The 26,747-nt window shown below is 45.1% G+C and overlaps 1 long non-coding RNA gene across 2 annotated transcripts in view; it reads right to left on the minus strand.

Annotated features, from left to right (window-relative positions):
* Nucleotides 1-26,747, minus strand: part of LOC119624495 (uncharacterized) — a 112,311-nt gene that overhangs the window by 61,458 nt on the left and 24,106 nt on the right. The window contains exon 1 of one of the 2 annotated variants that reach the window (XR_012095476.1): nucleotides 417-610. The exons of the other annotated variant lie outside the window; for it this stretch is intronic. This is a non-coding gene — a long non-coding RNA (uncharacterized lncRNA). Of the gene's footprint in view, nucleotides 1-416; nucleotides 611-26,747 lie in introns of those variants that run through there. 2 annotated transcript variants of the gene reach the window in all.

Raw genomic sequence — 26,747 nt, forward strand, 5'->3', positions numbered from 1 at the left:
AAAGTCATGTATTTGGAACAGATACAGATACACTACAATAAAACATATCATTTTGAACCACTGTTATCTCTGTAGTCTCACTATCAGGCACAGGCATGGCACAGAGCAGGTTCCTTACAGAAACAAATGAGTGCTTCTCTGAGCCTAGAACTAGTTTAACTCTAAACACTCCTATTATCCTATTTTATAGATGAGAAACTGCGGCTTTACAATCTGAGAGCACACAGTTAATACATGTAGTCTGCAGCCAGGCTCCAGAAGCCTTGGCCTAAGTTTCAGGCTATATTTGATGGTCTCTTATCTTTGAACAGGACTAATGTAGGATGTGTAAGCTGGCAGAAGTCTGTAGAATTTCCCGAGGCCAGGAGATCTTGAAAGGGACCTGGCATCTAACCATACAGCATACAAATACAAACCTTGTAAAGATGTTTGTCTTGTCCACTCTTGCTGAGGGGCCTGAAACATGTTTTTCACCAGAGTCTGGACCTTTTCTGTTTGTTTGTTTGTTTGTTTGTTTTTGGCTGTCCTGTGTATGAAAGAGCAAGGGACAGAGTCAGGGACACCTGGATCATATTCCGGGTGCAGGTCTCTTCCCTTCTCTGGACTTCAGGTTCCCGCCCCCACACCCACCCCCGACCTTAAGATACAGGTAGATGAGATGGCCTTTCCTGTCTCCTCTCACAGTCTCTATTTTCAAATGACTCTCATGGTTCATCTAAATTCTACCCACAGAGAAGCTTATTTAAGCTTCAGGTTGAATATTTCAGCAGCTGGCACATGGTAGGCCCTATTAAATGTCCAGAGTGATTTAAGTGATGCCTCGGGCATCTAGAATTTCTCACCATATCTGTGTCCATTCCTATAATTTCCTCACACTCAATGAGCCACGTGGACTGTTGTAAAGCCTATGGTTTATGAAAAATAGTTCAGGGCTCAAATCCCAACCAGGGGGGCACAAAATCCCTGGGAGGAAGAGCCCAGAATGTCACTGAGGCTGGCAAAGAGACAGCGTGAAATAAAACTAGACCAACCTCACTCATAAATATAAATGTGCAAATTCTAGACAAAATGCCAGGAAATTGAATTCAACAGTATATTAAAAAAATAATTTACCATAGCCAAATAGGGTTTACCGAAGAATGCAAAGCTGTTTTAATATTAGTAAATCTGTTTATAGAACATATCAATGGGTCAAATAAGAGAAACCATATGATTATCTCAAGAGGAGAAGGAAAATCATTTATGAAGATTCAAAATCAATTCCAAAAGTGAACTTTCTTTAAAATACTAGAACTAAATGATACAAGTGGATAGTGATGGGAATGTTTTTAGTGGGAGGGCATTCTGCATCTGAAGGTTTTCCAATGTTTGGGAAATTCCCCGCTTTCTGAGTTTGGGTGGGAGGCAGAGCCATCTTTCACTGTAGAAATGGAAGAAAGGCCAGGTGCTCACTGTCCTGGGTATATGCCCCCTCCTTGCAGCAACAATGAGACATTTAGCATAAGCTCAGATTGGGGAGCAAAAAAGCCAAGCAGCAGAGAATCTTTTTTGGCAGTTCCAGTAATAGCAGCAACATCTGTTTCCAGGGACACAGTGATAGAAGCATAAGTAGCTGTATCCGGGCTCTGGGGACCAGCAGAGTTGGTGTTTCGAGATGTGGCATCCCATGGTCAAAGATGGCAGCAGCCATTCCCCTGTGTTCCATGTCATGACCTGCACTGTGGTGCCAGCTGCCCAGGAACCCTTTGTTCCTGACTTCCTGGTGATTCTCTGAACCATCCAGAATCCTGCCAATAAATTTATTTTTTGCTTAAATCAGCCAGAATCAGTTTCTGTTGCTGGCAACTAAGAAATCTTAAAGATGCAGAAGGTTATTTCTTTAACATAATAAAGAATGTCTTATTTTTTAAAACCTGTGGCCAGAAAAAATACATAAATAATGTCATTCCTATTAAAACAAAGAACAAAACAATAATTTTTGTTGACTGCATATCTCTTTTTTAAAAGTCAGGTTTACTGAGGTCCAATTTGCACACAATAAAATTTATTCACTTAAACTGAACAATTTGATAATTTCAGCAAATAAATGCAGTCATTGAAGCACTATGATATTCAATACATAGAGTATCCATCACCCCAAAAATTTCTCGCAAGCTCCTTTATAGTTAATGTCCTCTTCCACCCCAGCTCTGGAAACCACTGATCTGATTTCTCTCTATATAATTTGGCCTCCTCCAGAATGCCATATAAATAAAATCAGATGGCAGCCTTCTGAGTCCTGCTTCTTTCACTCAGCAAACTGTGTTTTGAGATTCATCCATGTTGTTGCATGAATGATATTTCATTGTATTAATGTTCCAAAATTTGTTTATTCCATGATTGATGAATATTTGTATTGTTTTCAGTTTGGGATTAGTATCAATAAATCTGCTATAAACATTTCTGTATAGAGTTTTGTATAAACACAAATTTTTTTCTTGGGTAAATATCTAAAAGTAGGAATGCTGGGTCATATTAAACAAATGTTTAACTTTATAAAAAACTGTCAAATTGTTTTCCAAAGTGGCTGTGCTGTTCTGCATTCCCACCAACACTTTCTGTGAGTTACAGTTGTTCTGAATCCTCACCAGCACTTGCTATTATCAGTTTTTAAATTTTAACCATCTAGTGGATGTATAGTGATATCTTGGTTTGACTTTAATTTTTATTTTTCTAATAATTGATGATTTTGAGCATCTTCTCATGTGTCTACTTCCCACCAATACATCTTTTTTTGGTGAAGTATATGTTTAAACTGTTCACTTATTTATTTATTTGGCTATTTGTCTTCCTTTTACTGAGTCGTAAGGATTCCTTATATATCCTGAATATAAGTTCTTTGTCAAATTTGTGTTTTGAAAATAGTTTCTTCCAGTCTGTGGCTTGTCTTTTCATTTTCTTAAGAGTGTCTTTCAAAAAGCCAAAGTTTCCATTTTGATAAAATTCAATTTATCAATGTTTCAGTTTAATTCAATTTATCATTCTTTCATGATTTTTGCTTTTTGTGTCATATCTAAAAAACATGTTACCTAACCCAAGGACACAAAGATTTTTTTATCTCACACTTTCTTGTAAAAGCTTTATAGTTTTAGCGCCCACATTTAGTCTATGATTCATTTTAAGTTAATTTTTTTACATAGAATGAGAAAAGTGTCAATGTTCATTCTGTTTGCATAGGAATGTAAAAATTTTCCAGAACATTATTGTTATTTAACATCATTATAGAAGTTCTGGTTGGAATAATGAGATACAAAACATAAGTAAGATGTATAGTTATTGGAAAGGAAGAGAAAAGCTATCATTATTTATAGTCAATATGGTTTTGTATCTAAGAAGCTCAAGAGAATCTACTGAAAACACATAGAATTAATAAGAATTCAATAAGATGATTGATTACAGAATAAACATGCAAAAATCAATAACTTTTTAGTATACTAACAGTAATTATTTAAAGAATATAAGAGAAAAGAATCCCATGCACAATAACAGCAAAGACTTAAATGCCTGTAAGAGAAAATAAAAGAGGAAGAGAAAGAAAGTGCAAGGCCTAGATAATGAAAATCAGGACATTTTGTTGAGGTCATAAAAGAAGTTAACTAAATATAAATGTGTCAATATCTTATATGCAAAAACTCAATTATATAAAGATGTTAATTTTCCCAAATGAACTTATAATATTGGAATTTTCTGGGGAACATGACAAAATGATTCTAAACTTCATCTGGAAGTATGAACAGGAAAGAATCACTGAAAAAGTGCATTGAAGAGCAGCAAGGAGGACCAGATATGAGAAGTATTTTATAAAGATATCATAATGAAAATATTGTGTTAAGGACCCAAAATCAAATAGATGAATCAATATGCTAGAATGGCTAAATTAGTCTGAATCAGAACATGATATGTATGAAAACTTTATACATGATGACTGAAACATCACTAACCAGTTAGGATCAGGATTTATTTCAGGGTAGCAAGAATGGAAGAAAGGAGACCAGTTCACAGGCTATCAGAATAGTCCAAGAGAAATACAACGGCAGAGAACTTCTCCGGGTTCCTAACCCAAAGCTGTTCCATGGCCCACAGGCAAGTAAAACCATCCTCTGGGGAGCCGGACATCCCAGGCTGGTGGGCAGGTGTGCAGAGGGGATGGAGCACATCCAGGGCCCTCAACAACAAAGTTGAAATCTATCCCAGCTGGCAAAGGAAAAAGACATAAAGGGCCTTTGGCCATTTCCACAGATGGAGCAACAAAGGGTGAATTGGAGCTGAGAGGTAATATGTTGATAACTGACACAGGATGCAAGTGCCAAACCACACTTCCCAAACACGTTCAGTTCTGAACACATCTGCTAACATCCCAGTGGCCAAAGCAAGTCACCTAAACAGGTTCACAATCAGTTGGGTGGGAAAGTATGGTCTGCAGAGAGATGGGGAGGAGGGTGAGTATCTGGCAAACAATAATCTCAGTGATCACAGAAATAGTACTAGTGGAATGTGATGTGCCAGTGTGTTGAAAGGGAAGGTAAAGAATTAGGAGGATGCTATAGCTTGGATGTTTGTCCCCTAAACCTCATGTTGAAATTGAATTCCCAATGTTAGAGGTGGGGGCTAATGGGTGGTGTGTGAGTCCTGGGGGCAGATCCCTCATGAATAGCTTGGTGCTGCCCTAGCATTAATGAATGAATTCTCTATTAGTTCCTGGCTTGTTAAAAAGAGCCTGGCACTGGCTCTCTCTCTTGCTTCCTCTTTTGCCATGTGATCTCTGCACAGGCTGGCTCCATTTTACCTTCCATCATGACTGGAAGCAGCCTTAAGCCCTCACCAGAAGCAGATGCTGGCACCATGCTTCCTGTACAGCCTGCAGAGCCATGAGCCAAAGAAACCCTTTTTCTTCATAAATTACCCAGCCTCAGGTGTCCCTTTATAGTAATACTAAACAGAATAAGACAAATGTGTTTTAGAGTTGAGATACAAGCAAGCCCCTGGGTGGATGATAATGCTATTTACTAATGTTGCAAGGACTGGAGGATGAACAGGTTTGCTGGGTAAATCATAAGCTTTGTTTTGGATTTGTTAAACATTAACATCTAGGAGAATATATCAAATAGGCAGTAGACATGAGTCTGACTCAAAGGCCATGTCTAGAAACATAAGCATGATAATCACCAGCCTACAGAAAGTGTTTTATGCCATGGATCTGCTCGAGGTCACCTGGGGAAAGAGTGTAGCTATAGCATCAGAACTTTCCAAAAATAGAGCCCTGGGCACTTCAATATTTCCATAACAGATCAGGGAGAAGAATTCCTAAGTGTTGTGGAAGAGTACCAGGAGAGTGTGGTGTGACTGGAGCCAAGAGAAAAGGGTTTGAAAGAGGAAGGAGTGCCAAACTGAGTGCATCACTGCTGGGAATTTGCATAAGATGAGAACAGAGACGGGGCTGTTGGTGACCCTGGCAAAAGCTTCATAGGAGACCAACTCTACAAAGCACTGTGCTAGGTGCTAGAGATAAAGAGAGGAGGAAGATACATTTCTTGCCCTTTAGGAAATAGCAGCCTGGTGAGGAAGGCAGACATATGAATAAATCATTGCAATACAGTGTGATAAATCTTGTAATAGAAAAATGTTTTCCTAAATGTGTTCCACTAAACACTATTTGAGGGAGATGTTAATCAGAGCTCTAGAAACAAAGTGTCCCAAGGCCAAATAAACTTAGCAAGTGCCACAGACTAATCCCCATTTCAGAAGACTCCCAAGACACACTAATATTTTAAAGGTTCTGAGAAATTCTGGAGTAGAAATGTATGACTAACTTTGTTTCATGGTTAAATAAGAAAAGATTTAAGTGGAAGATTTTATGTTTTGGCATATCAGTTAACATCCTCCAGACAAGAACAGTTTTTTTCTGAACTCCAGTTTGGGAAGCACTTAAACGATGTATTAATGGGTTGGGGGATCCCCGGGGGCAGCGCTATATTTTTGCTTGGAGAAATCAGAAGCAGTTACCTGGTAGGAGAAGCTGTTGGAGTCGGCAGCCTGCCTAGGGCTGAAACCTGTTCCCTCCCAGATCAAGAGTCCAGGAACTTTATGATGACTTTCTAATGAGTCGAATGTCCTGTAATACCACATGTGGGCCACATGACCAAGCTGATAGACAAGCAGGAAACACCCACCCTCTAATGCATGTGGCACTGCTGCCAAGAGGGAGATGGAAGGAATACCAGAAGACAGGAGAAGAGACGAAGGGAGAATAAAGCTCTTTCCAAATCCAAGGAGGCAAGACCCTGAAGGAAACTGGAAGGAAGCCTCTTTGTAATGATGTGTAAGACTTGCTTTGTTAACATCCTCAGAACAGAAGGAAAAGATGTGGCTTCTCTCCAAAACATTTTCATCACCAGAAAGTCTGGCGGCAAAATCTATAGAAGTTGCAAGTCTCTTTAATGCAGAAGGCTACACAATGCTTTGGAAAACAAATAAAATACAGATTATTAGGTCTACAAGCACCCTGAGAGCTCACAGGGCCAAGAGGAATCAGCTGAGGGCCAGAAAGAATAAGTAACTTCCTGGGGTCTCCTCACCAACAGGACTGGAGCCGGGACTGAGAGCTATCATGCTGCAGGGCCAACTGCAGAGCTCTTGGTGCTATGTGCTGGGCTCAGGAATCCAACATGTTGTCCCTTGGGATCTTCTCTGCACACCCAGGTCTTGTCTGGCACCCCCAGGAGTTATGGAGAAGCAACATCAGTTCCATGGTAGAAGCAGCCACAACTGAGAGAGAAATAAAAACACTGAAGCTGGCAGGGTGGTCTAAGGGGCAGACTCTCTCACCCCAGGAATGAAGGAGCTGGGTTTCCCCTCGATGTGCCCTGGATCCTGGGGCCCAGCATCACGGAGAATGGGAACAACTGCCCCAGGACCCTCAGTGACCGTGTACCACAAGACACAGTGGCTGAGCTCATAAACTTGCATTCCCTGGACAACAGCTCACATGTTGCAGCCAAGTTGAGAGGTGTGGCTTCTCATTAATTTGCCTAGTTCCCCAGAGGTAGAAAAATTAGGGAAAATTAAATCACCAGTTGAATCCTCAGCAGTTTCAGGTCTTCTTCAATTTTTCCCTGACAACTAAGGCACTGGAGGCAGCAGAGACCCCATTAATACTTCACTGCACAAACGCATGCTGCTAAACAAAAATCAATTTGTTAGTCCATTCACAGGTGTTTTCTGAAGGGTCATCCTCAGGCAGGTAGGGAGTACAAAGAGAGTGAGGCAGTGGGGTTCACACTCATACCTACTAGTGGGGAATAAGAGAAAGCCTCCATCCTGGCAGAATAGGGGCATGATGGTGAGGAGCCTGCCAGGAGGTTGACAGGTGCAAGTCACAATGTCCAGAGGCCATGGTAAGCCCAGGAATGGCTGGAACAGATGCCAGAACCTGGTGGGCTGTGGCAATGGGAGTCCAGAGAGCAGAAGGCACTCCAGGAAGATGGTTCTGGTTGAGGGTGAGGACCTAGAGTTGAGCACAGGGAGAGTGAGGCAGAAGTCTGGACTTTGGGGCTGAGATAACATGGTGAGGGTAGGAATGTGAGAGTAGTTTTTTGGGTGGTGTTGTTGTTGTTTTTCTTCAGTGACTCAACCTTGAGAAAATTGTCAAATAACCGTTTGTCTTAATCAATGTTGGAGAAGCCAGGTCTGCCCTTAAAGTTTCAGTAGTTCTAGCTGTGGGAAATGACAGCCACCAGGGCATAGGAATTGAAGCCCCTGGATATAAGGGGACCCCAGGGGAACTATCCTACCTTCTCTTCATTGGTCTTCTGACATTTTGGAAGACCTGCTGAACACAGGATCTGTGCTTTAAAGGGTCTTATAAGTCACCATCTCGGTGTGAAGGAATAAAAGAATATTCTATTTGAAGCTGTTTGCTTTGCAAAGAATCAAATTGCTCTCTGACTGGCTAAAGAACAGAGATGAAGGTTATCACAATGACACAGAAAGACCTTATATGAAAAGGGGCAGGGTAGGAAGCATAGCCAGTCCCTGCAGGGTTTGCACCTAGTCATCTCAGTCTCTCAAAGGCCATAGGGGCGCTCTAATTCTATTTCTACTTCATGCTTCTCTTGATCACTCAGCTTCCTCTGCTTACAAATATTGTACCCAGCTCTCTAATGGGATGGCTGACCTAATCCTGACTCTAGATTCATTCCTAGTCAAAAGAGCCTACCATCAGTTGGCTACAGGCCTGTGTCACTACAGCCAAATTCTTCAGAACCTGATTGATGATTGGCAAGTCAGTGGGTCACTGGCAACTGGCAAGTCAATAGGTCATTACTCAATAGGTCATTAACCAGAAATTAGATTGACCATTTACCAACTATTGTCAAGGAGGGGCTGTTCATGTAATACGTGGACTGTCCCTTACAGGGGATGCGTGCAGGACATATATTGAAACACAAATAGCATAGAATTGGATAGATGCTTACCATCAGAAATGCAGGCTTATTGCAAGAATTTATATCAAAACACATATGGTCAGCCTGAGTAATGATGTCCCCACCCCCTGTCAAAGTCTTCCACATCCTAATTCAGAAGCTGTTGATGCAGGATTTTCCTCTTGGTCACTTTGCAAGCCAGGACCTCCAGCTGGCAATGCCCCACCTAGGCCTCACTCAGCCACACTATCTGCTGCAGGAGATGGCTCACCCACTCAGCCCACACAGGTAGAGTCTGGCTTGCACACCAGTTCCTGAGTTCTTGTCCTGTATCCAAGAAGAATGAGGATGCGCTGACAATCGAAGAGTGAGAAAGACGGGGAGATTTATTGAGTGATGAAACAGCCTTCAGTGGAAAGGGGACATAGGATGGTCTCCCTATCCAAAGGCAGGAAAGTCTCCTTAATATGGCTGAGTTGGGGGCTTCTTATGGGCTCAGAATGGGGAAGGGGCAAGCCATAGGTAGTCTTGGAAAAGGCAACATTCGATTGGTTAAAAGGCATTATTCAGAAAGAATCTCTCAGAAAAGGGCAGGCAAACAGGAACGGAAGTTCTTACTGGGGGCCACAGGTTTCATCTGAGACCAGCAGCTCAGTCTTCTAGCCTTCAGGCTGTTTTTGGCTTGAAAGTGGGGTTTCATCAGGGACCTGCTTCTATCAGCCTAGGCATTTGGCTGCCTCCTGTCGCTATCACTATGAATATGTTACCTTATATGGCAAAAGGGACTTTGCTGATGTGATTAGGATCTTGAAATGGGGAGAGTCTCCTGTTATCCTGATGGACTCAATGTAATCACAGGATCCTTTCAAGAAGGAGGCAGGGTCAAAGACAATAATAGATGTGACCACAGAAACAAGAAGGTGGTCATGGAAGCAAGAGGTTGGAGTGACGTGAGGAAAGGGTCACAGGCTAAGGAACACAGGTGTCTTCTAGAAGCTGAAAAAGGCAGGGAACTAGATTGTCCTCCAAAGCCTCCAGAATGACAGCAGCCCCATAGACACCTTGATTTTAGACTTCTGACCTCTAAAACAGCAAGATAATGCATTAGTGTTGTTTTCAGCCACTAAGTCTGTGGCCATGTGTTTCAGCAGCAATAGGAAGCTATTACAGCTGGAACATGGGATACTATCATCCTAACTGTCCGGGGCTTCTCACAGGGAACCAGAACTATAGTTCATATTCATTCAGGAAGCAACTTGAATTCAAGCAAACCCTGCTCCATTGTGTATACCTTGCATTTTCTCTTTCCAAAAGTGAGGATTTGATTAACTAGGTTCATTGCTATGCAATACAGATCATTCTTACTGAATAGTCAGGCTAATAGGTTTCACATCAATACACCTCAGTGGGGATTGGCTTCCCTCTTGTCCAATACAAAGGGCCTGATCCAATCAGCCATGTCCAGGGCAGCAAGGTGGCAGCCAGTTAGCAACCGTCATAACCCACAAACACACACACACAAAGCACAAAACTTTACAAGGAAGAATGAGTTTAAGCTATCTGTGGGAGTCACCTGAGGATACCACCCACAACCAGTAGGGTTTAACATGCAGAAGTTTAGCAAACAATCTTGAGGTTTTAAGAGAAGAATGGCCCCTTACTGACCTCCTTATACGAACCTTGATGCTGCAGTGGTAATGAGTTAAAATTGTGAGAAGCTATGAGCTCAAGGCCTGGGGTCCCTTTTTTGGGCCCTGTGATCACGGCCCTACTGGATCCTAATCCCACAGCTACAGGTAGTCATCTTCCATAGGTCAAAAGCAACCACTCCTCCAGCATCTCCTGTGGTGCCCTTGCCCCTGCACATTGGCTTGAAGGAGGGCACAGGATTGCCGCTTGACCAGGAATAATATTTTTAGTAGTTTAAAGAAAATAAAGAGAATCTGTTAAAGGCAGTTTCAGGTTCTGGACATGAAAAGAGATATAGCGCTTGAGCTTCTGGAAATCAGGAGGGCTTAAAAAGTCAAAGAGATATTCCAGCCTTTGGGACTGGAAGAAACCCAAACAATTAGAGGCATGAAGGTATAGCACTCAGGGTTTGATAGGTGGTGGTGCATCCCTAACATGAGGTCTCTGGGCTCACTGGAGCCTGACCTCATTTTCAATTGCTGAAAAAAATGCACATGATAAGCTCAGTCTGAAGATGCTTTGACAATTGTTTGAATCAGCCATTTTCCTAGAGGGTTTTGTTTTATTTATAATTATTATTTTTATTTATTTGTGTTTTTCTCTTATGATAGGCTACCTTTTGTTTAAACAATTGGGCATCCCAGACCAGATTATCTAGAAATAACCTGGTGCTTTTCTGTGGTATTATTTAAAGGCAAGCATATTTTTAACTCAATTTATCTTTTGTACACTCAATGACTTGTCTCAAAACAGCTCCATCAACTTTCTTAACCTGAATTCTTGTTCAAGTTTCCTAGTCCCTTTCATTAAATTAAAACTTTTAAAGAATTTTAATTAAAGCCTTATTTGAAAAGATCATACATATCTCATGATTCCTATTAAAAATTAAGTAACTGAAATGTACACATATAAAAATATGTGTATATAATATTATATATTATTATATACATAATATGCCAGAAGGCAGAATTTATCTTCCATGGACTAACATTTTGTCCGAAAAAAAAAATGATAATCTGGTTTCTGGCATAGGCATGTGCAGACCCCAGCCCCATACAGGATCCCTGGGGCAGAGTCACGGACAATTTCATCTCACATCTCTCTGAGGAATGACAGATCAGCTCTGTGGCACATGGTCCCCCTCCTGCAAGGTCTGGCCTCCTCATGATGCTAAGGTCCACTGGGAAGATTCCAGAGTGTGAGTGACTTGGGGGAGAACTGTAGGAAGTCTACAGAAGGTTGGGTAGGAAGAGACCTCAGCACACCAGGCTGCAGCTGAGACAAGGCAGGGCTCCCTGGGCAGCTCTGTCTCCTCCATCTCTATGTAGATCATTTTTCTGCCGCTTGTTTGGTGCACACTCCTGCCAACAGGATCTTGGAGGCAAGCTGGGTAAAGATTAGGCTGCCATGAGAACTGAAGCTGGTGCTCTATGGCGCATGTTTGGGAGAGCCCAGGATCTCCACCTCACACCCAAGCCCTGCTCGCCAGCTGAGGGCAGCTCTGTGATGTGTGATGTCAGTGCTTCTGGGCCGGGGATGGTGTGCTGAGCAGAGCTGCCATGGGCACCCACCCCTACACCTGGACATGTCATGCCTACAAACACAGGACCTGGAGAAACCACGAGCCATTCTCAATCCACCTTGGAGCCCTAACTACCACTGAGAGACTTTGCTGGGACCCCAAATCATCTGGCTTTAAGGAGCTGTCAGGAAACCATACGAAGGGCTTAGGTGGCAACTAAGGGATAAATGGCTAATCACAGTTTAAGTGGTGCCCACTTTCTCTCTGCCTCAGTGTATTAACTTCAAAAATCAAAAGAATGGAGGGGTGCTAATGTTGGGGGCAGGGAGAGAGCCCTGCCCAGTTTCCCCTTAAACGAGAAGGCATCCAGACCCTCATCCAAGGTTTCCATGGCACCGAGAGCCCAGGGATGGTGGACGAGGAGGCATTCAGTCCAGCACGCACGGCTTCCATGGCACCAAGAGCCCAGGGATGGTGGTTTCAGTGTCTGGTGGAGGAACGTTGCCTTTATGCACCTTCCAGCAGGGGGCTCCGGGAGTTTCATGCTGTAGAGTAGGGGGTCAAGGCCCTGTTTTATCTCTGCAGTTGAAACAGTCACAGATGTCTATGTGCTATTTTCAAAATTTTGAAGTTCCTCGTGGAAACTGCGCATGTTTTTCTCAATAACCACTCCACTACCACTGCCAAACTAAATGAAGCAACAAGCTTCAATTTATATCAATTCAATATTTATACCAACTCTGATTATCTCTTATGGATCAGAAGCTCTGATTGGCAGTTACATATGGTTTTGCTGATAAAACTGTGAAAACAAATTTATTATTATCTGCAAATGAAGGGCATATGGCAGATAGGATTTTCCAGAGCATGAAGTTTGAAATAACACAAAAGATATCCCTGGTGATGGGAAACCTGAGAACTCTAAAATAAGAACACTAGGGGCAGGGGCACGAGGTCAAGAAAGGTTGTTGGACTGGATTTTATTTGTCAAAGAGAAAAGCCATAGAGCATAGTAGAAATGTTGGGATGCAGACGAGGAGAACTCCTGGCCATGGCCTTGCTATGTGACGGTGGCCAAGTGCCTTGCCTTGGAACTTTCACCCCTGGACACTAGAGGGGTTGGACTTGCCTGATTCACTCTCTCAGGGTCAGAGCCATGGACCCAGCCCCAGAGAGGGGGTTAGGGAATGTGGTGCACACACGCCTGGCTAAGCTGGGCCTCAGGACAGGACTTGTAGCAGGAAGGATCCCACGTTGTTGACCCAAGACAGCAGATAGGAGTTGTTGCAGGTCCCTCTACCGGAAGCACCTCTGAAATGGAAAAGGTGCGTGCAGTGTTTATCAGGAAGTGTTCTCAGGCTCCACGCCCCTGGGAGTAGTCAGCGGGGTAGGATGGGACAAAAGGAGTAGCTGAACAGTAGTGTAGAAGCAGCGAAGACCTCCGCAATCCTGCAGGGAAGCTTGGGAGCTGGGATGGCCCTGCAGAGATACACTGAGGTAGGGCGAGGACCCTGGCCTTCTAATCCCCTGCACTGACTCGACATTGGATGTGCAGCCCCTGGGAAGGGGATGTGACGGGTGAGGTGGCTGTCGGCATCTGAGGGCAATCCCTGGAGACAGACTCAGCTGAGAGCTCATCTGAGGTCAATCCCTAAAGAGAGACTCAGCTGAGAGCTGTCAGCAACCTGAGGACTGTCTCATCTTGGACGCGTGGGGACCCCAGGGAAACCTGGGCAACGTACCTCACGTCCTCTGCAGGCACAGTGCTGCCACTACAGCCAACCATCCGGAGGGCAGAATTCAGGTGAGAAAGGCCCAGTGAGGAAGCTGAGGGAGACTCCAGGCCCCAGTGAGAAGGCAGCGCACAGCCAGCAAGGCGGACTCACCTAGCTGGGTCCTGCCTGCAGACATCTTTGTCGGCATCTGCGGCCCTGGCGTCAACCAGTAGGAAACTGATTAGGACCCAACCAGGCTCAGCCAGGCTCCACCACGCTAAGGTTCTGGGCTCTCCCAGTATCTCTGAGGACTGAGTGAGGCCCCAGCCTGGGCAGAGGAGACCTCTGAGGTCGTGCAAATAATTTTCTATGAAGTTCGCCTTCTGCTGCTCTTCCACCCATTGTTCACCAGTCCTTGCCACTTCCTTGTCCTGGGCATCAGCTAGCCTGGAACCCATCAAGGAGGTCAGAAAGGAGTCAGGATCTGTGGTGAAGGATGGGGAGGTCAACCAATAGTCAGAAGCCTAGGCAGGCCTGGCACAGTGGCTCCCGCCCGTAATCCCAGCACTTTGCAAGGAGGAGGCAGGAGGATCCCTTCAGTATAGGAGATTGAGACCAGCCTAGACAACATGGCAACACCTTGTCTCTACAAAAAATACAAAAATTAGTTGGGCATGGTGGTATCCACCTGCAGTCCCAGCTACTCAGGAGGCTGAGGTGGGAGGATCCCCTGAGCCTGGGAGGTCGAGGCTACAGTGGTTCATGATCATGTTACTGCACTCCAGCCTGGGTGACAGAGTGAGACTCTGTCTCAACAACAACAACAAAAAAGACGACAACATCTAGGCAACAGTATGGTACACTGCAGAGACAGTGAGATTTGGCGTCAGACAGACCTGCCTTCAATTCTCACCTCTGCCACTTTTGGGCTGTGTGACTTTAAGCAAATTGCTATATCTCTCTGAGCCCCATGCTGCCCGTTAATCCTAGCACCTACCTCTCAGTACTTTATTAAGTCTCCAGGATTATTCCAGCTGCTATTTTACCACCGCCTCTGACTTCTTTTGAACTCTGACCACTGGCTTTTATTTAGGATTATGACACACGTCGTTAGCTCTAGGATTCCTCGCCGAGCCCCAAGTCTAATTGTTTACAGGCATTCTATGTCTAACTGCATCCCACCTCTCTGCTTCTCCTTAAGGCTGATCCCCACTTTGCTATCAGCTGTTCCATCTCAGCATCTCTTACCCTTTCCTTCTCAGCCTGACGGCTACTGAATCCCAGTGTGAGTCCTGGCAGAAGAAATCTGCAAACCCTAGTCAGATGTGTTTCAGCTTTGCAGTGGATGGTAGGGCCACCCTCCCACTGGGGTCAGGTCAGAGGACATGACTCTTTAACATTACTGAAATTAGAAGTTTCTTGAATACAAGATGAAGGAAGAGGTCAATTATCATGTAGTAAGTCACACATTTAAAACAGATTTTGGCTACTACATTTTCTTGGGAATGGGTAGAGAAAAAAGCTTCCCTTTCTCTGTTTAAAGAAATCAAAACTTTAGAGGGCTCTAGGAGGAAAAAAGAGAATCTTCACATGAGAAATAGAATATTGAGAACCCTTATTAAGATAAGTTTCTTGCTCAAAGATTGAAAGACTCAGTGCCTTTGGAGTTTAGCTCTGGTTGAGGGAGGGGCGGGATGAAGTGAAAAATGTCTCAGAGGTTATGGCTAAGAGGTTATGGCTTTGGAGAGAGAAGTACTGGGACATGTGTGTGGGAAAAGAAGTTTCAGAATGTGATGGGCAACCTCCAGAATGGCCCCAGTGGTGCCCCATCCTGGTGTTCACATTCTTGTAAAATACCCTCTACCTTGAGTGAGGGATGCTGATGAATAATGATGGGATATCACTTCCAATATTAGGTTACAAAAAGACTCTGGTTTCCATCTTGCTCACTCGGAGGGAAGCCAAGCTGCCATGCTGTAAGCTGCCCTATGGAGGGACCCACATGGCAAAGAATGGAGAATGGACCCAGCCAGCCAAGAACCCTCAGCCTACCATCCCGTGAGGAACATGCCAACAGCCATGTGAGTGAGCTTGGAAGTGGATCCTTCTCCAGTAGAACCATCAGGTGAAACTAGAGCCCCAGCCAACATGGGAGCTCTTTCAGAAGAAAGGAAGTATTAAGCCAGATGCTTTACATACTTTACCTTGAACCCCCAATTCATTCTGTGAGATACAGGTTGGTATCCCCATTGTGTAGATAAGAAAACCAAGACTCAAAAAGGTGAAAACTTACCAAATGTCATATGATAAATGAATAGAAGAGAGGGGATTTGAACTCAGGACTGATAACACAAAAGCCCACACTCTGGTTATTGCAGAAATATACTGTGCTTTTATTTCCACGTTTCCATCAGAACTTAAAAATAAAAATGGACAGTTGCTCAATTATCCCACTAACAAACATATGGCAGCAGCATGAACTGGGACCACAGCACCATGCTAACCAAGGCCAGGCCTTCCCTGAGTTGGAATACACTCCCGTACAGCAGCATCCGAAGCTGCTCAGAGCCTACAACATCCCCTTGAGGCAGAATCCACCATGTGCAAAGTGACCTAATGATCAATTTTTACAAGAAAATAGCTGAATCTGATGCCAGTATGGGCCAAGTACCACTTCTAAAAACCTTACATGTCTTAACTCCCTTAAACAATCCTATAAGAAAGGCACTATTATAGTCATCCAATTTATGGATGAGGAGACCAAGGCATGGAGAAGTTAAATAATTTTCTCCCAGACACTCAGCTATAAGGAGCAGAGCCAGGATTTAAATTCAGACAATTTGTCTCCACAGTCACAAACAAGATCCCCAGAATTCTCTCCTTGGTCCCAGGCTATCAAGTTGCTTGGGTTCCCAATACAGCATTGGGTTTAGCTGGCCTTGGCTCCAGGTCTTTACCCTCTGGATTCAACCTGGCTACCAACACCCTTGACTCTGACTTTCTCCATTCACCTCCTGGTTCCCAGTTCCCAGCTAGCCCTTTCTGCCTGGACCCCATCTGCCCTGGCTCTTGAGCTGCTCACACCTGCATCTCATCCCATGACTGCACCCCAGCCCTCACCTGCCTCCTGACCTGTCTTACAGCTCACCATCCAGCCCACCTGAGGCTCTGCCCACTGACAGGCTACTCCCAGGACAATACTAGCCCCCAGGACAAGCACTACACCCAGACGGCATGTCATTCAACAAGTCGGGGGCAGGCTTAAGGTTAAAAATCATCCCAATTCTGGAGATATTATCTGAAAAAAAGACTTTTCAGGAAACAATCTTCCCGTCTGCGGTGATTTTTAAAATATAGTTCCCAAATTTTGTGTGGGAAAGGAAAGTAGCAATATAGATGCAGGAAGAGCACTACTGTGTGGATAAAAAGATGATATATGCAAATGAACATGCTCAGCCTAGAACTTAGATTAAGGTTACTGCCTGATATGGTAGGTACTGTGGTCTGAATGTGTCCCCCAGAGTTCATGTGTTGGAAGCTTAATCTCCAGTGCAACAATGTTGAACAATGAAACCTTTAAGAGGTGATTGGGTCATGAGAGTTCTGCCCTCGTGAATGAATTAATGTCATTATTGCAAGAGTTAGTTATTGCAGGAGTAGGTTCCTGATTAAAAAATGAGTCCACCCCCACTTCTCTCTCTCTCTCTCTTTCTCTTTCTCTCTCTCTCATGGATATATGCATTCTCTTGCTCTTCCATGTTCCACCATGGGATGACACAGCAAGAAGGCCCTTGCAAGATGCAGGCCTCTCAACCTTGGACTTTCCAGCCTCCAGAATTGTAAGAAATAAATCTCTGTTCTTTATAAATTACCTTGTCTCTGTTATTCCATTATAGCAGCACAAAATGAATTAAGACAGTAGGAAAGATCATCGATGCTGTTATAGACCTCTAGGGCATGATGAAAAAGCAAATCTGCCCATGTTTATGCAGATAACAGAGTCAGTTAATGAGGCCATAACATTGATCATATGGGACTTCAATAGCCCTGAAATGAACTAGAACAAGAATTATGGGATGGCAAGAAGGAGAGGCCACAGAGCTAGCAGTGATCAGAAGCTCTTTTCCAGGAGACTTTGTTGAGCAATCAAAAAGATCATGGGCTGTTGGGGGCAGCCATCTGAAAAGTTGAATGCAATGAAGGATGAAGGATGGGGCTAAAATGCTAAAAGCAGCGTTTTCAAACAAGTCTCATTTCAATTTAGTCTTCCCATCTGTGGTGATTTTAAAAATATAGTTCCCAAATTGCCTGTAGCATCTGGGGAGCAGGGTCTGTGTGCAGACACCTGCTCACCAGTGAACATTTGGAATGGCATTTCTGGATGGAGGTGTCATTGTGGCTTAGAGATTAATCCATAAAGAAGACAGACTTAGAGAATCCCAGAGTAGCACAGCTGGGAAGCCCTTGAAGATAATGTAGCCAAATTGCCCAGAGAGGGTAAGTGACATACTAAGGGTCACGCAGTCAGTAATTAATGGGGAAGGGGCTGGAACTCCACTTTTCTAAGTCCCTGTTTAGGACTGCAACATTCCCTGGAGTGAGTGAAAGGAAAGTTCTAGAAGGAATCTCCTCAAAAGAGATGTAGAATAAGAGTGAAGTGGTTGCCCCTGAAAAAAAAAAAAAAAAAAAAAAAAGTGAAAAGTGAATAAAGATTGATAAATTCAGATTCCCATTCTCTTCAGAAAATAAAATTTCTGATAATTATTATCCCTCTCTACCTTAGAGAAAACAAGAAGAATGAAGATTGTCCTAACACGATTATGTAAAGGCAAGACTAAGAAAGGAGAAGGAGTTGACTCCCATATTAGAAGTCAACCATCTAGGCTAACTGTTCATCCCACTCCAACGCCTCAAACCCAGACTGTCCACTCATTTATCATATTTTTGCAGGCCTGTGAAAGTCAGCAACAAATACCGTACCTATTCCAAGACATTGTCCTAGAGCTTCCTCAATTTCTCTGTGGCCACTATGCCTGCTCTTCTCTCCCTGGTTCTCTGATTTCCATGTCTGCTCCCAGTTTTAACATTTCTCCTGGCCTTCTCATATTAGTCACCTAAGTCCCTCCTCTTGGGCCTTAGGTCTCAGCCTCATCTCATCCTAACACTTCCTACTATCCTGATGAGAAGCTCCCTGCTCTAGCTGCAGCCCACTAGGCCTGTAGGCTGGCCTAGCTCACAGATGTTCTCAAGTAAAAACAAAAAAGTAGACATATTGTCTTGAACCCTAAGTTTCCATGTTGTGGGGAGGGATAAGATTATGACCACTATCTGTACCCCATCTCTTGAGAATTTGGAGCTGTGGGATGAAAAAGAAGAACCAGAGAATTGGCTGCAGTTGGCAGAAGGAAAAGGACAGATGGTTCCCCACAGGAAAGGCACCATCGACTGAAGTACCAGCCTCACTCCTGCAGCTCCTGCCTGCCATGGCGCAGGTGCATGTGTATGCGTGTGTGTGTGCATGTGGGTATGTGTGATCACCCTGTGGTATAGGGTTGGAAGCCCCACCTGCTTGGGCCTATGCAAAGACCCACCAAAAAATTCTCTCATTTTCTACTCAGCAGTTTGAGGAAAATAAACTTGAATATATCAGTCTTAATCCAGAAAGGCTTGAGATGGTTGGTTGGAGAGTGTTTTCCATGATGTTGGCCTGAAGCCCTTCAGCCACTTTGAATAGGTAGGCGTATGTCTCAGTGTGAAATCTATTTGTAACCCAAGACGATGCTGTCAATACAACAGCAAGCTCTTCGCCTCCTCTAGCCTGTTGGCGGGAATAGAGTCCCAGTACCTCAGACCTCACTGTGTCATAACTCCCTTCCGCTCACACAGGATCACAACCACTCCACAGTGCCCTCTGAATGCTTCTGGGCTCCCAGGGGTGGTCTTGGGTGTGTCTGCACACGAGGTGAGTTCCTGAGCCCCAGGTTTCCCTTTCCCCACAAGTCTCAAGGTCTGTGGATCTGTCTGTTACTGCTCCACAGGGTGTCCCCACTGGTGTCCTGAAGCTCACCCTGCACCAAGCAGAAGTGAGCAGAAGACCCCACACCCTGACCCTGCTCACCTGGAGATCTAAAATGTGACCCCCATGTCCCCTCTGTGAGAACAGCTTCTTCCACCTCTGCTGTGGGGAACAGCGTCCCAGGCAGAGGGAACTGCAAATGCAAGGAACCTGAGTGGGGTGGGGGCATTGGCTGCCGGCTTTGGAAGAACAGTAAGGCAGTCAATGTTACTGGAGCCCAGAGAGATTATGAAAGGTAGATGACATGGGCTCTTGTAGGTCACCATGAGAGCTTTACTGTAAGGTGATGGGAAGCCAGACACCTGCAGACATGTCTGCAAATACCTTTGAGGTTTGTCTGAATCCTCAACTGCAGAGGAAAACACAGGAAGTGTGGGAGTTCCCCACAAGAGTTCACATTTGAACTAGGTTTTTTTTTTTTTAAACTGCAACCTCTGCCTCCTAGTTTCAAGTGATTCTCCTGTCTCAGCCTCTCGAGTAGCTGACATTACAGGCATGTACCACCACACCGGCTAATTTTATGTATTTTTAGTAGAGATCAGGTTTCACCATGTTGGTCAGGCTGGTCTCGAACTCCTGACCTCAAATGATCTGCCTGCCTCAGCTTCCCAAAGTGCTAAGATTACAGGTGTGAGCCACTGCACCCGGTCTTGAACTAGGCTCTGAAGGATGACCAGGAGTTTTTCAGATGGGGGAAAGAGGAGCAAAGCATCCCAGATAAAGAGATTAATATATTCAAAGGCTAAGAATGGTGAAAGAACAAAACGTGTTCCGGGGTGGCTGGCCATACACCTCTCTGGCATTCAGGACAGGAGGATGTTAGGGGATGCTGCCGCAGAATGCGAGGCTCCGATGTGGTTGGGGTCAGATGGGGAGGACCGTGCACAAGGCATCATCTCTAGCTTCCTTAGGAACACACTCCCCTCTTTGAGAACCGCATTGGCCCCTAATGAGCTGAAGTCGCGTTATTACTTACTGCAGTGTAAACGAGCACTGTTATGAGAGGCATATGGCCCATCTCCCCACTCCTTCTTCCCATCCCACCCTCACTCCTGAAATCCAGGCAGCTGCCTTGGGCAGCATCAGAAGGGCCCATGTGCTTGAGGCTTTCAGACAGCTTTTCCCCAATAAGACAAGCTCTCTACTTAATCTGCAGAAATAGAGTGTTATTAAATTAATTTCTGAACTATCCTTGCCAAGAAGCTAAGGACACTGGAGTAAAAGGCAGGGGATGAGGTGGAAGGGGTGGAGGGGAGAAGCAGAATGAGGCAGGGCAGCAGAGAGGCGAGTTCCTAACCCAGGTCTGCCCCACAGACTCGTTCCAGCAGGTGGGCTGCCTTGTGCTGTCCAAGGCACTGTGTTGAAGAGGTTCAGTAGTTGAAATAAGAAAAGAGAGTCCTCTGATCAGTTACTGTACCCAGGGCCCTAAAAATGATGGAAAGGTGGCCTCCCTCTGCCACGGGGTCAGCCTGAAAGTAATTACCAGGATACTTTGCAGATTACTGAATAAGTCCCTGGAACTGGCACATTGATTTATATAAGACCTGGAGATTTTGAGAGATTTGAGATAATATTAAGAATCAATCAATATTTTAATTTATTTCAGGGTCCTGGAGACTTTAGCTCTGTAGAAAACCACAGGGAGGAAATTGTGACCTTTGAAATATGGCTGGCTGGCAGGCAGCAGGGAGGTACCTCGGCAAGGAGCCTGTTTGGCAGCTGCTGCGGAGAAAGACTTCTCTGCACTGGAATGTTCTCTTTCTTCACAGCGTCAGTCACAGATTTCAAATAGCCAAAGAGTGGAGGGCCTCAGGGTGAGTGAGCTCTGGAGCCCTGGCAAGAAGGCTCTTGGCTTCAACATGCACAGCTTACTCCTCCCCAGAGAGAGTCCCCAGGGCTTGGAGAGAGGAGCCTGCAGACTTTGTGCCTCTGCCTAGGATGTGCTGCTGTGATCTGGGGACATCCTCTTAGAACCACCTGATGATGTGTCATCACTGCAGGAGATCCAGTACCTTCTCCTCTGGGTCACCAGGCTTCCTAGGCCATACTCTTCCTGTGTCTTCCCCAGGGCTTTGCCAGACCTCTCATAGAGCACCTGAGCACCAGGTCTCGGACTATCACCATCCTCCCGTCTTATTCCACAGGAAGACTGTAAGCTCTCTTCAGGCAGGAATGATGTCTGATCCATTTCTGTGCCCCCAGTACCTGGCATCATGCCTGGCCCAGGACAGGTAGACATGAAAATCAATGTGTTGAACAAATGAATGGTCAAATGAACTAATGCAAGAAAAATAAATATTTGTTTGTAAAAATCAGTTATGTTTCAACAGCAAGCAAACAGCACATTCAAATGTAGTCATTAGAGAAATTCAGAAAGGTGAAGACAGGGTGGAGGTAACTGACCAAAGCATGCAGCACCCTGGGGCTGGCAGCAGTGGGAGAGAAGCTGTTAGCAACCCCCAGACCTGATGCAGCTAAGAGAGAAGCAGGTCCCAAAACCTGGAGCAGGCCACTAAAAGGGAGAGGTGACCTTTTGCAAGGGAGGCAGCCATCCCCTCAAACCTGCAGAGGGGAAGTGGGTGAACGAATACCTTGACCTCACCCTCTGCCCTTCCTTGGATCTCCTCCTTGTGTTCCTTACTGGCCAATGCCAACCAGAAGCCAGAGGCCAGTGGAGCTCCTTGATTCAGGGTGGAGAGTAAGCAAAAGATCCCCAGTAAAGGGCTGCCAGGTAACTCTCTGCCTATTCCATCTGGCTTATCCAGCCCCACGAGAAGGGCACACCTAGGCACCCCAACTGATGGGCATAACCCAGTAGTTCTCAATAGGGGGCAGTTTTGCCAGCCCCTGGGGGGATTTGTTTTTCACAACTGAGATGGGGAGGGTGCTACGGGCATCTAGTGAGTAGGGGCCAAGGATGCTGCTAAACATACAAAAATGCAAAGGACAGCACCCACAACAAAGAACTATCCAGCTCAAGATATCGATGGTGCCATGTTGAGAAAGCCTGGCCTAATCAAATGTTGAGAGGAATTCAGGCAGACTCTGTGCTGCCCTGGCTTCAGCTAGAGAACATTGCCTCCCCGTGCTAGGAAAGGCAGCATCATTTGGTCCGACCCAGAGCCATCGGCCAGTAAGTGACCAGTGTCTTGACTTTGAGTGTCCCTTCAGGAAGGTGCTTTAAGGAGAAAGTCTATCTGCTGTCTGTCTCTCCTCACTGACAGTGATGTCCTAGGGTGTCCAGAGTGGTGGACCGGTGGCGGGGAGCACCACTCAAAACATGGGCAATTAGCCAAAACCTCCCCACTGAGCTCACCACCTCCCCAACTCCCCTGATATTGCAACCTTCTCGTTCCCCTCGTTTTCAGTTTTATATTCACACCATAAAAACATTTTGTAAAAGTGAATCAAGTCTTGCCATCTGTCTCTCTCACTTTTATCATGTTTGTAATGAAAAGAAGAGTCAAGAGGAAATTGAATCCAAACTGCAAATGGTGTGCTGCTTCCTGGTAGCTGAGATCCACCCAAGCAAGGCAGGGACTCGAGGAAGAGGGTGGCCCTCGTGGTGCAGAATCATGTACAAAGTGAGTTCCATCAAAATCTCATGTGAAGCTCTCATGGCAGCCCTGGGAAATAGAGCTTGTAATCCACATTGACAGATGAGGAAACTAAGGTTTTTCAGGGGAAGATTAGTATTTCAAGGTTGTACTCCCAACAAATAGCAAAGCAAGGTCTTAAACTCTGAACTTGGCCATCAACTCCAAGTTGTAGACCAATGTTGCTTGCTATTTCATCCTGACATGAAATCATTAGCTTACTGCTACTGGGGTTTAGGTACCATATTGAAAACCATTGAAGTTTAAGTAACTGTGGTACTTAAGAGAGCTCTATTTTACTCCCTGTCACAGCTTAGAGATTCTGTCCCTCATCTGACCCTCCAGGGCCAGAGCTGGGGAGACAATAAGTTCCATGCGTACATTCATGTCACAAATATTCACTGAGAAAACCATGCGCTAGATGTGGGATGGCCAGAGAGCACCATTCTGAGCAGGGCAGCAGATCTTGAAAAAGGACCCTTGGCACCAGATCAGAAAGGAACCTAATAAGGTCAGGCTGCATCTTTTGAGCACTCACAGTGAGCCAGCTACTGCTCAAGAACTTTCTGCATACTAACTCATTGAACCCCATAAGGCTGATACTCTTACAACTCCCATTTTACAGATGAGATGAGATGACTCAAGCAGTTTAGAAAATTGCTCAAGGAACCCAGCTTAATAGTTGTTCTGTTCTGACACGTGCTACAACATGGATAAACCTTAAAGACATTTTGCACAGGGGAAAAAGCCAGTAACACAAGGGAAAATACTGGGTGATTCCACTTATATGAGGGACCTAGTGTAGTTAAATTCATACAGACAGAAAGCAGAAAGTCTAGGAGTTGGAGGGGAGAAGGAAACGGGGAGTTATTGTTTAATAGGTTCAGAGTTCAGTTTGCAAAGATGAGAGTGTGGAGGTGGATTGCAGAACAATGTGAATGTCCTTAAATTAGTGCCATTGAACTCTACACTTAAAAATAGTTAAAATAGGCTGGGCACAGTGGCTCATGCCTGTAATCTCAGCACTTTGGGAGGCCGAGGCAGGCGGATCACAAGGTCAGGAGATTGAGACCATCCTGGCTAACACGGCGAAACCCCGTCTCTACTAAAAATACAAAAAATTAGCCAGGCGTGGTGGTGGGCACCTGCAGTCCCAGCTACTTGGGAGGCTGAGGTAGGAGAATCACTTACACCTGGGAGGCAGAGGTTGCAGTGAGCCGAGATTGTGTCACTGCACTCCAGCCTGGGCAACAGAGCGAGACTCCGACTCAAAAAAAAAAAAAAAAAGGTTAAAATAGTAAGCTTTATGTTATGTATACTTCACCACAATAAAAAAGGCGAAAAACATAACTTTTAAGTTGATCATTAAAATTTGTAAGTTTTTTTTTTTTAAGGCTTTGGAATCTATTCTCTTAACCATCCCTGTGTTAGAAGCTGTATTAATCAGTGTTCTCCAGAGAAACAGAACCCATAGGATGTGTATCTATACAGAGAGATAGTGAAGGGAACTGCCTACACAATTATGGAGTCATGCAAGTCCACGATCCACAGGGTGGGCTGGCAGGCTGTAGACCCAGGGAAGAGCCCATGTTGCAGGTCAAGTCCAAAGCTGTCAGTTGCCACAATCCCTCTGGTGGCAGAAGTCGGTCTTTGTTCTATTAAAGTCTTCAATGGGCTAGATGAAACCCACCCACATAATGAAGGGCAATCTGCTTTACTCAGAGTCCATGGATTTAAATGTTCATCTCATCCAAAAATACATGCTCATGGAAACATTCAGAATAATGTTTGACCAATTAGCTGGACACCAAGGTCCAGCGAAATTCACACATAAAATTAACCAGCACAGGTGGTCAATCCCACTGTGCCACAGCTAAAGAGAGAACAGACCTGCAGTAAGCAAGGAGCTGAACTGGTGGGATCAAGTCCAGGAATGTAGGTAAACTAGGTCCAAAACTAGGGGCAAGCCCACAGTGAGCAGACTGATATGTGAAAGCAGGAGAGACTTTGAGCAGACTGAGCCAAGGTGAATGGTGGCAGAGATATTGCTGGCTTAGGATGATATAAAAAATGCAGGCCCTGGCTGCAAAGCCCATAGACTCCTGCCAGGTGAGGGGCAGCCTGTGCCAGGCACAGGCTGGGCAGAGCAGCCCAGGCCACTTCAGGAGATGATGAGGCATTACCCCAGCAGTGTGGAATATCATATTCCTTCTGAAGGGGAGGAACAGAGATAACTAGAAATTTTGCCCAGTTATTCAACCATTCTACATGTCCAGCCTGCCTCAGGTCTGCATATGGGACCTGAATGGCATCAGATATACAAGCACCAGATCAGACTGTGCTTCTAGGATTGTATTATGGAGCACTTGGGGCCTGCAAGGACTTCCTGAGCTGCCATCAGGGTCTAGAAGACAAATTCAAGATGAAGGTTTCTGGTCAGGTGTGGTGGCTAAAGCCTGTAATCCCAGCACTTTGGGAGGCCAAGGTGGGCAGATCGCCTGAGGTCAGGAGTTTGAGACCAGCCTGACCAGCATGGTGAAACCCCCTCTCTAGTAAAAATATGAAAAAAAAAATTAGCTGGGCATGGTGGTGGGCGCCTGTAATCCCAGCTACTCAGTAGGCTGAGGCAGGAGAATCACTTGAACCTAGAGGCAGAGGTTGCAATGAGCCGAGATCGTGCCACTGCACTCCAGCCTGGGTGACAGAGTAAGACTCCATCTAAAAAAAAAAAAAAAAGATGAAAGTTTCCTAAGAGGGCAGCACAAAGGCATGCTGGGGCCAGGTTAAAGGCAGAGACACCATGGGTGTCAGTGGCCAGGAGATGAAGCCAAAAGTTGGAAGGTGGAAGGAGCTATTGACTACAGCCAAGGGAAAGAACAGGCAGAGGAGGGAATGGGGGGAACAGGTGAGGGCTGATGCCAGGCAGGTTGGAACAGACAGGAAGGGACAAGGTGGTGAGACATGTAGGTTCAGACACTAAGTCTGTAAGTGCAGAGGGTCCATCAGGGCCCTCTTCATTCTTTGGACCTGCGGCCTTGCTAGAAACATCCAGAATAAAGTCATCCAGGTCTTTGAAGGGAGTGGCTTCCCATGAGTTGATACCCATCTGCAGCTGCAAGCCTCGTCTCTAGGAAGGAGACAATGATGGTTTTAGAGCACAGCGTGCTGGCACAGACCCAAGAGATGTGGCATCTAGACCCAGAAATAACTTGGTCTTAGACTACCCATTCCCTCACCAGTAAAGTAGGGGTGATCCTGGCTCCCAGCAACCTCAGAGTCATTGTCATAGGCGCAAGTGAGAAAACAGGACTGAAAGTCCAGTGACATCTAGATTAAGTGGCCCTAAAAATGTTAATACCAAAACTACAGCAGGGCAGAGGCCCATCCCTGCCACTAGCGAAGAAGGGAAACAATGTGTCTTCAGAAATATGCAAGGTCTGGAGTGGTGAGGAAAGGATGACTTACTATATTCTAACTGAAAACTGAAGCTAAACAGAACCAGATGTTTGATGTCTATTAAAATTCTGCTGCTATGAAGTCAGTGCCAGAAAGAACACAGAATTACAGCCAGGAATTTATGAAGAGTCAAGGGCCCATGCCCAGCCCTGGGATGCAGGATCACATGAGGTCTGGTAGGTAAAGCAGCAGAGGTCCCAAGCCAGGGAATGTGGGCGATGGGTGGGAGTG

Source organism: Chlorocebus sabaeus, chromosome 1 (genome assembly GCF_047675955.1).
Source record: "Chlorocebus sabaeus isolate Y175 chromosome 1, mChlSab1.0.hap1, whole genome shotgun sequence".
Classification (NCBI taxonomy): domain Eukaryota; kingdom Metazoa; phylum Chordata; class Mammalia; order Primates; family Cercopithecidae; genus Chlorocebus; species Chlorocebus sabaeus.